Source organism: Nicotiana sylvestris, chromosome 11 (assembly GCF_000393655.2).
Source record: "Nicotiana sylvestris chromosome 11, ASM39365v2, whole genome shotgun sequence".
NCBI classification, from domain to species: domain Eukaryota; kingdom Viridiplantae; phylum Streptophyta; class Magnoliopsida; order Solanales; family Solanaceae; genus Nicotiana; species Nicotiana sylvestris.
In genome coordinates, this window is record NC_091067.1 from 37,570,662 (window position 1) to 37,581,849 (window position 11,188).

The following is an 11,188-nucleotide window of genomic DNA, read 5'->3' on the forward strand; positions in this document are numbered from 1 at the left end:
CTTAAACAAATAACACATAAGGCAAATAAGGGCTCATGTTGGCCTCTAAATTTTAGGATTATATTAATTAGTTAAGAGCATGCTGGAGTATAAAGTGGAGGTAGAAACTAGAGTGAAAACGGGCCGAAGCATTTTATTGTAAGGAATTTTTACATTCCTATGCCATATAGGAAACTATATTACCCTCAATGTTTAAGGTTTGATATAATTACATTTAGTATACCTAATTATCAATTCTATACCATAAGGTGTTTTAACTGTACATTAATTGTACCTTATATCACTTCTAAATTTATGGTACCGTATATTCCTCCAAATCCTCACCCCCCACATTTCTCTCTCCCAACCCCACATCCTCATCTACGTATCACCACACACCCACGTTTTAAACCATTATTCCCTCTGCTAAAACCGGAAAAATAATTGAAACCCTCTACCATTAACGTCCAAAATCAAGGTTTTTTCTTCTATAACCAGTCAAAATTTAAGTCAAATCTTCAAAGTTCATACACAGTAATAACTTTTGATGGTTATGATTTCGGGTTCCTTCAGTAATATAAGAGGGAAGGAAAAGAGAGCAGCAATTCCACCATTGACAGCCATTAAAAAACTTTGAACTCAAATTTGGATTTTCAAAAATCATTATTTATTTGGATTGAGTGTTGTTGTAGATAATTGAGAATATGGTTTAGAGTTTATATCTTAATTTTGAGGGGTTTTGGTGAAGATTAGACTTGGTTTTGACTGAATTTCAGATTGAAACTCGAAGAAGAAGAAGAAGAAGACATGACATACATTATATTGCAGCAATTGTAGATAAATTGTAGACTGTTGTTTATTTATTTTTGAGCTTTTGTGTTTTTGTGTTAAAAGTTTTAATGGGAGCTTGTTATTCCACTTCGTCTGTTTTCGAGCTAACTTGTGCAGATGAGAAGATATTTTTAAGTTATATATATTCCTATACCTTTAAATTCAAGAAAGTATGGTTGTATTGTATTTAAAGAGGCGTGAATTTGTAGAATAGATTGAATGTGAGGAATGAGTCAAATAAGACTCACAATGACTTGTTTTCTACATTTAATCTACAACAAAACTACATATCATTTGAAAACTTAATATGAAAATACAGAATTTCAATGTTTCTACAAATTATCTACAAAATATCTACAAACTGTTCATAACAAAATTTATCTTTATTTTCATGCATGTTCGTCTGGAACACTAAAGTTACTTGATATGCCAACATCTCCCGTTATAGAGGAATACAACTTATCTACAACTTTCTACAACTTTCACACATTATTTCCACCCAGTGAAATACAACTACAATAACATAAAACTTACATACAAATTTTATACAATATGTCTTGTATATTTTGTATATGATTTATACATACTAAAAACAATTTTCATACAACTAATTATATATTATACAACTTATCTACAAATTATCTATAATTTTAGTACATTATTTCTACTAAGTTATATACAACTACAATATAATACCACTTAAATATAATTTTTATACAATGTTGTTCAACTTTCATACAATAGTTAAATGAATAAAAGAAAAATAAATAAATAACAGAATATAATTTTTCCACAATTTATCTACAATTTTTCTACAATTTCTACAATATAATGTATGTCATGTCTTCTTCTTCTTTTCCTTCGAGTTTCAATCTAAAATTCAGCCAAAACCAAGTCTAATCTTCACCAAAACCCCTCAAAATTGAGATATAAACTCCAAATCATATTCCCAATTATTTGCAACAACACTCAATCCAAATAAATAATGATTTTTGAAAACCCAAATTTGAATTCAAAGCTTCAAAGCTTTTTAATGGCTGTCAATGGTGGAATTGCTGCTCTCTTTTCATTTGCTTTGTATTACTGAAATTTGGACATAATTGCGTTTGATGTAGAAGAATTATAGAAGATTTAGTTGTTTTTGATTTGTGAATTGTAGAAGAATAATCAATTCGTTTTTGAATTGTAGAAGAATAATTGCGTTTGATGTAGAGACGCTAAATTTGAAACGAAACTGACGAAGAAGATTAATGTGCGTGATTTGCGTTTGGAAGATCTGGAAGAATATTTAATCCCCCAATTTTAGCGCGCCTAAATAAGGAAGCCTACAACTACAATGATTCCTTATTAATGCATGGTCTATATTTTGTAGAAATACTATTAGCATGAAGGGTAATATGCAAACTATGAACATATTTGGTAATATAATTTCCTATATGGTATAGGAACGAAAATTTGCCTTATTGAAATATGCAATGTTAGGCAAATTGGAAAGAATAGATACTAAACAAATAATAGCTTAAAACTTCTTTCAAAAAATAATAGAGAGGCTCAAGGTACAAAGAAAATAAATGCAGGCTTCGTTTCCGGAGAAAGGTGAAAATAGACAATCTCATTCGAATATATGTAAACTTTGCACCTGTGCAGGTGCTAAATAAAGTATAAAAGATGTTTAGCTTCAAAGACTTAGTTTCTGAAAGCAAGCAAAAATCCCAAATACTGATAGTTAACTATTTGACACGCAACAACTAGCACATAAACGAGCAGAAAATAAAAATTAGCACGCAATAGCAAATCACTCCTTTTTCCAATATCCCTTCACAACTATCAGTGTCTTATTACATGCTCAAGTAGATAAAAATGGTATGGCCTAGGAAAATAACTAGACAGCTTCAGAACTCCAGGTTGACCCCTCTTTTAGGCCTTGCATTTACGGCGACCCAAATTCTCATCCAAACCAAATTTAGATCCCTGCAATTCACTTAATACAAATTGCACACGCGCATAAAGAGCTAAACACACATATGGATTATATGCTCATAGCACATGGACTTTTACAGCACGGGTTATAATTTTTATAACAAAATCTCCTCACATTGATCCTCCTAATCACATAAACATAGAAAAGGTTTGAAACTACTAGCTTTAACAAAACTTATTCAGCTATAACCTAAGGATAGTTAAAACTATATCTCTATTAAATCAAATAGGCATAGAATAAGCACAATATGATTTCGTATATTATAGATTACTCAAACCCCTTTTCTTAATAGGGACCATGCTTGTTAATCTTGAAGGCATGGTATCTAGGTGATATTCAAGCACATGATTGAACATAAAATATGATATCTATGTAATTAAACACAGAAACATGTTCACACAGCAAGATCAAACACGAAAAGCAAGCAAATATTGTTCATGAATTACTCTACCAGGCATGGTGTCCAAATGATCAGCAAATGATCATATTCACTAGTCAAAGGCATAGAAGAGCAGTAGATGTTGTTCCAATTTTAATGAGGATAAGCATGAAGTCTTACAATGAATTAATCTTTTGAACCTACAATATAGTTCAAGCATTATTGTTCCTATTGGCTAGGTTAATCCTAAAACATAATCTCTACTTGGCTTTAATAAGAATAGATATTCAGGAAGAGTAATAACCATGCTTTTAATCAGATTAATAGACAAGAGAATTTTAACATCCATTGAGACTAAGACCTTGTTTCTAGTGCGCAAATAGTCACAAAAAGGCTTGCAAGGACAATAAGACATACAAGGATTAAGAGACGTAGTTATTTTCTAATGGCATGTGCTTTCAATAGAGTGTTACCTGGCACTGGCAGCACGGCCATATGCATACAAAATTTCATACACACATAAGGCAAAATTCTGGAGAAAGGAGAAGAGCGCTAACCTGCGCGCTTCCAAGTAGAATGCTTTTAGCATTCAAGCAACATATCATGTGTGAATTAAAACTAACTATTTTACATACAATTATCACATACGAAATTTAAATGAGTCGTCTAAAAGACTAACCAGTTTGACGTGCAGAGATAAATATAAAAAGCCAGAAATCCGAATCACGATTAAAGTCCAATAACTAATCGCCGAAAATGAAGTTGAACAACATCTACTATTGATACCCGAACTTGATACTTTGAGATCATGAGAACCTCGAGAGTTTCGAGCAGTATTTATATTAAGTGAGGGTAAAGAACCAAGCTTTCCCTTAGCTTATAGCCGGCAAGCGGAGAGGCAATTACAGTAATATCTCAATAGTGAAAATTGCTATAGTTGCAGTGAAAGTAGTGATCGAAAATGCCAATTTCTTCTTTTTTTCCCCCTCTTGAAGTGCCAAGGATGCCAATATTTATAGCTTTGAATAAAATAAATGTTTGTAATTAGGAAGGAAAGAAATCAGTAAAAATTGTGTATCATTACAAGCAAATTTTCTTTGAAAAGAGCCGTTGTTGATTAATGCTAAAAAACAAGGTACTATAGTTTTTGGGGAAAAATTAGTTCCATATAATCAGTAAAAATTCAAAATTAAACTTCCTTTAAAATTCGAAAATCAAAAGAAATATTCTATAATTGCGATTGGATCAATATGAGAAACAAAGAACACTTACCCCCAAATCTATCTACATTCATCCAGTTGATTTTAAATCTGCGGGTGCTCAAATGGAAAGAAAATCATGCGAGTCTTCAAACAAGATAGCCGTTTGGACTAGAATTGGGACTAAAATTTCGACTCCCAATCTAGGTAGGTAAGAACAAAAAGGAAAGAAAATGGAACACAAATCAAGTAAATAAGGAAAAGATATGGGAGTGCATAGGAGAGCTTCAGAGTTGACTGAAACTACGACCCAGGATTCAAAGTGTCAAGGAAGATAAGCTCAGTTCTTTTCTATTGTTTTGGGTCTTGGGATTTGGGTTGGATAATTTCATTTCATAATACTACAGTAATAAAATAATGATGATTACTAATTTCGTAGTGATTTTAAAAATGCATGAAATAGGAAGTAAATATTAACATAAATAAATCGTAAATATTTAAAATGCCTAATATTGTAATTTAAATTAATAAAGCACGTAATGAAAAAACGTGAGAAAATAGTTATTATTATGGAATCTACAATTGAAATAGAGGCTCAAGAGAATAAATAGGGTAAAGGAAGGACAAAATTGGATGTCAACGTGGCTAAAATCGGAGAGTCCAATTTTATGGTCATTATGACATTTCACAGCCCGTCTTCAAAGGGCCCGAGGCATAGCTCGAGGTTCGACCCCGAAGGTTCCTTATGCTCGAGGTTTGTAGTAAATGCATATGTACTATATTGAGATTCTCTCTCCTATATAAAGGGGACCATTGTTATTTTTTTGCACACATGATATACAATACAGCACAAGAACATTCTCTGCTCTCTAACTTAAACACTCTTTATTGTCTCTTCTTTGATTTATTGCTTACATTTATTGTATTTCATTAATTATTCTTCATTTATTACTCGTCATTGATCATAAAGAGCCATCATCAAGGCCCTTAGAACTGTTAGTTCTTTATTGACCGGTCCCAGCCCGACGTTTAAGCTCGACCTCGAGGCCCTACTTAGGCCAGTCCGAGGCCCCGATCCACAGCCGTTTGGTTTGGATAGTAATGTTGTTCCTTACTCTTACTTTACTTTCCTAGCTCACACTTAGCATCTGTTGCCTAACAACTAGCATTAAAATAAATCACGTATTTTTAGAACCACAAAATCAAATCTAATTGTAATTACCATTTTCAAGGTAAACATTAGTTAAGTTAGTTATGTTGTAATTTTTACACTCCCCAACTTTGGTGTAAAAATAAATTTTTCCCTCAACTTTTAACAACAAAGAGGGAACTATCAGGGATGCTAGTTATTGAGGCTCTTTAGTTTGCTCTCTACTATGAACCCTAACCCTATAAATCTTTATCTTGAATACCCCCCCAAATCACCTGACATTGCCTCATAATTTACAACACAACAGGATGGTGGAGAAGCTAAAACATCTTATAGAGACATGCTAACATCCTCAGACCATGGATTTTACCCCAAACGTGTGCCAATCCAATATGGAGCTGTCAGGAACTTTTTTAGAAGAAGGAGGGGAAGCACTGACAAATTTAATACACTCTCCCACACAAGAGATTAGGTTGATCACACTGATGGAGGAGGACAAACAACGAATTTATGAACCTTGAAAATGCTCCATCATTATCAAACTTTTTGGAAAACGTATGATGCATCAATACTTAAAAAAGAAGATCCAAGAGCTTTGGAGACCAACGAAAAATTTCACCTTAATTGATCTGGGAGAAGATTACTTTATAATAAAATTCAAGAAAAAAAAATACATGGACAAAGCTCTTCATCAAGGTCCATGGTTTGTAAATGACCATTATTTATCTGTAATCAAATGGAAACTAAATTTTGTGGCTACAAACGAAAAATTAACTACCTCAGCAATATGGATTAGTTTCCACAATTACCAACGGAGTTTTATGATGGAAAATCTTAGAAAAAATTGGCAACTCCAATGGTCGATTACTGAAAATCGATGTTCGTACATCAACAACAATGAGAGGTCAATACGCAAGGCTTTGTGTGGAAATTCCTTTAGATCTTTCAGTGCAACCATTTATCTATATTGGTACACACAAGTAGTATATTCACTATGAAGGTGAAAATCTACTTTGCATGAAATGTGAAAGATTGGGGCACACCTCTCCTATATGCAAATTTATCCAACAAAATACGAAAGCAAACTCATGCCCAGAAAATGCTACACCAAGTTTGATCAAGGAGAAACAAGAAGGTGAATGGAAAATTGTCATCTTCAACAAAGGTAAGAGGCAGCATGTCAAAAACAATCCATCCAATAACCTCATTCCAGAGGTTAAACTTCAAGGCCCAGGTATCTTAATTAATTTATTCAACGCCAACGTAGGTAAGTATATTGACACTCAAGTTCTACAATACAAAGCAAAAGAATCTACTAACAAAACTACGAACAAGAAGAACTTAGATAATATCACTCTTCCAGTCCAAAACCACTTCACCATTCTAGATGAAGAGCACATGGTTTTGGACAAATTTTAAAAAAATAAAAATAATATTACTCTAATACCCCCATGCAATTAGCCATTTGGACTCTTTAGAGAATGACATGGCTTTATCAGACTTATACGTGTCTATTTCTACTAATAATGAAAACTATGGCATGCTAAATCATTAACTCTAATAAGACTACTAATCCTACATGACAAATCACTAAACAAACTAAAAAACCTACTACTAATCCTTCTATTACTGATCAAACAAGCAAAAATCTTCCCCAAAGATTTGAGAATATCAACCCCCCAAAGCATGTTGTCCACATGGCGTTAAAGAATCCTAAAGATAAACAGATGGCCCTCCCCAGTGAGCACGGTAACGATCCTAAATCCTTTCAAATTCACTCGATAAATCTAAAAGATGGCCACTCGGAGGCCATGTAAGAAGACCCTCAAATCATTACCTCTACCACCAATCCCATCCCCTCTTTTGGTAATCCAGATCCCACGAATGTTTTAAACCTATTAAATACCAATAAATCCACTCAAAATGCCCAGAATCCCATCTTCTCTGAGAAGAAGAAACAGACTAATCCAAATACTAAGGCAACACAAAATCCAAATGATGAAGAACCTACCACAAGCCCCACCACAATAGAAAATTCTCAGGTGATCTATGTCCAACCCCCTCAGGACTAAGACTACCAACCACTTTCGTGGATGGAAATGGGGCTAATGGGACATGCAATATCCTTCAACATCCAAGTAAATGGCCTGGAGGCAATAGTAATCCTTCACCACACTCAATATCTAGCACAAATAATAACGGAGGGGATGGGTTTGGCAATGAGCAACTACTTGAACCAAATTTGGCTCAACAACATCCTCCAACCTCTAGCACCATCGTTGAATCCAAACCTAGTTCATGCAGTGATACACCAGTGGAACATGCCACCTCACTTCAACCTAATAAACCCACAGAATGCCCTCTCAGACATTCCCTTCTTCCCATCAAAGATACTAACTCATCTGAATCCCATCTTTATGCCTTGGGAAATCAACCACCAACCACAGAATCAACCACTCAACCTAGAGAACCCTCATGCATCACCACCTCACCCACATGAAATTCAAGAACAAGGTCTGGCAGAGGCAGTAATGGAGGAAGAGGTAGAATAACCCCTCAACCTAGCCTTAGAGTGAGTCCTAGAATTCTCAAATCTAGACAGGGTAAAGGTGTTTTTATTTAGGGGGATGCAGGAGAAGAGGCACATGCTCAACTGTCCCCTAGCACTTTACAAGTGCTCAAAGGATATCAGGTCACCACATGATCCAACTATGGGCAACAGAGCTATGATACTTGTGCTATCTCTACGAAAGAACCCTGTCTTTCCAGGAGGGGTGAGGGAGAATGGGGAGGTAGTGAATATGAATTTAAACCAACTAATGAATCATCCAACTAAATTTATAATTTGGAATGTTCGAGGGGGTAATAACGACAATTTCAAAAGAAATCTTAGGAAGATGATTGATACTCATAGGCCCTACATCGTAACCTTTCTAGAAACTAGGATGGTCAATCGTGAGCATATGCTAGAGGATTTTGGGTTTTATAAACTAATAGAAGTCCCAGCGGAGGGTCAATCAGGTGGCATGGTTTTTTTGTGGAAGCATGAGGTGGCCACAGTCCATAATTTCACACGTAGGAATCAAGAGATTAATGCTACAATTGAGGTACTTCCTATACGTAAGTTTGGTTATTTTCTTCTATTTATGCTAGCACTAATTATCAATATAGTAATACTATGTGGAACAACCTAGAAATCATCTCTAACAATTATAACGAACCTTGGATGATCGGGGGTGATTTCAATAATGTCTTACGTTAAAATGGAAAATATGGGGGGAAACCTATTAACAATAATAGGGCAGAATATCTGCTATCAAAAATCTCTAATTGTAACCTAATGGACTTAGGCTTTAAAGGGTGTAAATACACTTGGTCAAATTATAGACATAGGAATAAAGGTCTTATTATGGAAAGATTGGATAAAACCCTAGGCAATGAAAAATGGTGTGAGCTTTTTCCTAACTACCCCATAATTCATCTACCCAAAACCTACTCTGACCACAATCCTATTTTAGTAGAGCTAATCCTTAGAAGTAGACATAAAGACTTACAACCCTTCCGCTTAGAAACTTTTTGGTGCAGACACCCGGATTTCCAAAATCTTGTTAAATCAAACTGGCTTGGCAATGAATATTTCAGGGCCAGCAGTTCCTTTATAAATAGTGTTAAATCTTGGAAAGTTAAGACCTTTGGAGATATAATTGTAACGACCCGATCGGTCGTTTTGAGCATTTGCACTTCACTTGCCAGTTGTCGGGCATGACTAGCCCCGTTTGATATATTATGACTTATGTAAATCGTCGGTTTTGGTTTTCAGGATAATCAGAATAGATTTGGAAGAATAATTCTCAGTTTGAAGCTTTAAATTTGAAAGGTTTGACCAAGTTTTGACTTTTTAGTATATGATCTTGAATTTGGATTTTTATGATTTGGTTAGCTTTGTTAGGTGATTTTGGACTTAGGAGCGTGATCGAAATATATTTTGGAGGTCCGTGGTAGATTTAGGCTTGAATTGGCGAAATTGGAAATTTGGCATTTTCCGATTGGCAGTGGAAATCTTGATATAGAGGTCGGAATGGAATTCCAAAAATTGGAGTAGGTCCGTTGTGTCATTTTGGGACGTGTGTGTAAAATTTCAGGTCATTTGGAGTTGAATTGATAAGTTTCGGCGTTGTTTATGGAATTTGAAAATTCCTAAGTTCTTAAGCTTGAATTCGAAATTGATTTGGTATTTTAGTATTTTTTGAGTGATTCGAAGGCTCAACTAAGTTTCAATGATGTTATGGGAGGTGTTGGTATGTTTGGGTTGAGGTCCCGAGGGCCTCGAGTGTGTTTCGGGTGAGTTTTGAGCGAGTTCGGGCATTGCTTGAACTCAAGCAATGGATCTGGTGCTTAAATCTACCGCCGAGGCAGAAGTTTTACCGCTGAGGTGGAGGTTTTACCTCTGAGGTGGAAAAAGGAGCGCTGAGGCGGTCCAGGGGAGAATCCGCAGGTTCGTTGGTCCGATATTGGAAGCTTGTATCTTTTGATCTACAAGGAATTTTGAGATGATTCCAAAACAAAAGTTGTAGTTCTTCGTATCTAGTTTCCAGAAAAGTAAATAAATCATAATTTGGACATCTGTAGAGAAAGTTATGGCCAAAATACTAAGGCCTATCTGTGCAGCTACCAGAAGCGCGGTCAGCGATGGTTTTACCACAGTCAGCGGTGACGTGAATCCGAGAGGTGCACTATAAATAAGATATTTAGGGTTTTATTTCATATTTTGACCTAGAGAGCTCGTGTTTTGGCAATATTTCGAGGGAGTTTCAAGAAAACCATCAGGGTAAGTGATTCTAACTCAATTTTGGCTAAAATACATGATTCTAACGTTGGATTCATCATTTGAGTAGAGATTTGGGATGAAAATTTTGGAAAATTGTGGAACTTCATTAAAATAAATTTTGGAATTTGAAAGCCGATTCGGAGTCGGAATTGAGTGAAACTAGTATGGATAGTCTCGTAAATGAATGGGTTGTCGAATTTTGAGACTTTGATCGGATTTTGAAACGTGGGCCCGGGAGTCGGGTTTGGCCAATTTTGGGCCTGGGTGAGTTGGAGCACTCCGAGAGTCGGCGGGAGCTTGGGTACTGTAGGCGGATTACGGTAAAGGAGGTGGAATGGGCAATGCATAAGATGTACAGGGGTAGAGCGACGGGGACAAACGAAATCCCGGGGGAATTATGGAAGAGCGCGGGGCGGGCAGGTTTGGAGTGGCTCACTGGGTTGTTTACTGTTATTTTTAAGACAAAGAAGATGCCCGAAGAATGGAGGTGGAGTACGATGGTTCCGCTTTACAAGAACAAGGGTGATATCCAAAATTGCAATAATTTTAGGGGTATCAAGTTGTTGAGTCACACTATGAAGGTTTGGGAGAGGGTGGTGGAGGTCGAGGTGAGGAGGTGCATGTCTATTTCCGAGAATCAGTTTGGATTCATGCCGGGGCATTCGACTACAGAAATGGTTCATCTGGTAAGGAGATTAGTGGAGCAGTACAGGGAGAGGAAGAAGGATTTGCATATGGTGTTTATTGACCTTGAGAAAGCATACAATAAAGTTCTGAGGGAGGTCTTGTGGAGGTGTTTGGAGGTTAGCGGTGTTTCGGTAGGGTACATTAGTGTGATTAA